The sequence below is a fragment of the Octopus bimaculoides genome, chromosome 23 (genome assembly GCF_046866305.1).
Source record: "Octopus bimaculoides isolate indiv1 chromosome 23, ASM4686630v1, whole genome shotgun sequence".
Lineage (NCBI taxonomy): Eukaryota > Metazoa > Mollusca > Cephalopoda > Octopoda > Octopodidae > Octopus > Octopus bimaculoides.
The window spans coordinates 28,855,056-28,857,555 of NC_142950.1; positions in this window are offsets into that span (position 1 = coordinate 28,855,056).

A 2,500-nucleotide genomic window follows, 5' to 3' on the forward strand; every position below is an offset into this window, starting at 1 on the left:
TATATAAATATAAATAAATATATATAAATATATATATATATATAAATAAATATATAAATATATATATATATATATATATATAAATAAATATATATAAATATATATATATATATATATATATATAAATAAATATATATAAATATATATATATATATATAAATAAATATATATAAATATATATATATTTATATATATAAATAAATATATATAAATATATATATATATAAATAAATATATATAAATATATATATATATATATATATATATAAATAAATATATATAAATATATATATATATATATAAATAAATATATATAAATAAATATATATATATATATAAATAAATATATATAAATATATATATATATATATATATAAATAAATATATATAAATAAATATATATATATATATATAAATAAATATATATATATATATATATAAATAAATATATATAAATATATTTCGTACGTACAAAGGTGGTTCGTACGTACTACCTTTTATTAGTTGCTTCGTTCTCTCGTTCGTTCCTTCGTCCGTTTGTTCGTACATACGCATCTACGTACGTACACACGTACGTACGCAGGTACGGACGAACATCGTACGAACATACATACGCACGTCATACGTACGTACGTTCCTTCATTCGTACGTTCCTACTTTCGGACGTACGTTCGGACGTATGTACGCACGTTCCTTTGTTTCCTCGATCGTTCGTACGTTTGTTTCTTCGTACGTACGCACTCTCGTTCTTTCCTTCGTTCGTACATACGTTCTTGCATTCGTTCGTTCGTACATTCAATCGTTAGTTCCTTCGTTCGTTCGCTCGTTTATTCATTTCGTTTCTTCGTTTGTTCGTTCGTATGTACGTACGATCGTTCGTTCTTACGTACGTACGTTCATTCTCTCGTTCTTTCCTTCGTTCGTTAGTTCGTTCGTTTGTACGTTCGCACGTACATACGTAAGTACGTTCGTACGTATGTATGCACGTACGTACGATCTTTCGTACGTACGTTCGTTCCTTCGTCCGCACGTACGTTATGTTCGTTCGTACCTACGAACGTTATTACGATCGTTCGTTCGTTCTTTCGATCGTTCGTGCGTACTTACTTACGTACATTCTTTCGTTCGTTCGTACATACGTTCTTGCATTCGTTCGTTCGTACGTTCAATCGTTAGTTCCTTCGTTCGTTCGCTCGTTTATTCATTTCGTTTCTTCGTTTGTTCGTTCGTATGTACGTACGATCGTTCGTTCTTACGTACGTACGTTCATTCTATCGTTCGTTCCTTCGATCGTTTGGTCGTTCGTTCGTACATATGTAGGCACGTTCGTTCGTACGTACGTACTTACGTTCGTTCATTCCTTCATTCTTACATATGAACGTACGTACAAACGTACCTTCGTTTGTTCGTTTCTTCGTACGTACACACGTACGTTCTTTCGTTCTTTAGTTCCTTCGTTGTTTCGCTAGTTCGTTCCTTCGTATGTACGTTCGTTTGTACGTTCTTACGCACATACGCAAGTACGAACAACGTAAGCACGTACGTTCTTTCGTTAGTTCGTTCCTATGTACGTACGTACGTTCGTTCGTTCTTTCGTTCATTCCTTCGATTGTTCTGTCGTTCGTTCGAACTACGTACGTTCATTTGTTTGTTCGTTCGATCTTTCTTTCGTTCACAAGTGCGTACGTTCGTTCATAAGTGCGTACGTTCGTTCGTTCGTGCCTTCGATTGTTCTGTCGTTCGTTCGAACTACGTACGTTCATTTGTTTGTTCGTTCGATCTTTCTTTCGTTCACAAGTGCGTAAGTTCGTTCACAAGTGCGTACGTTCGTTCATTCTAATGTACGTACTACGTACGTTCGTTCTTACGTACCTACGTTCGTTTGTTTATTCATTTCGTTTCTTCTTTCATTCATTCGTTTGTTCGCATGTACGTACGCTCGTTCGTTCTTACGTACGTACGTACGATTGTTCGTTCCTACGTACGTACGTTTGTTCTTTCGTACGTATTTACGTTCGTTCATTCCTTCATTCTTACGTATGAACGTACGTACAAACGTACCTTCGTTTTTCGTTGTGTCGTTTGTTTGTTCGTTTCTTCGTACCTACACACGTACGTTCTTTCGTTCGGTCGTCCGTTAGATCTTTCGTTCTTTCGCTAATTCGTTCGTTTGTATTTACGTTCATTTGTACGTTCTTACGTACATATGTAAGTACGAACGTACGTAAGTTGGTTCGTTCGCTCGTATGTACGTACGTTCATTGTTTCGTTCGGACGTACGTACGTTCATTGTTTCGTTCGGACGTACGCACGTTCGCTCGGACGTACGTACGTTCGTTTGTTTGTTCGTTCCATCTTTCTTTCGTTCACAAGTGCGTACGTTTGTTCGTTATTTCGTTTGTTCATTCTAATGTACGTACTACGTACGCTCGTTTGTTCGTTCGTACGTACCTACGTCCGGACGTTCGTACATACGTACGGACGTATGTACGCACGTTCC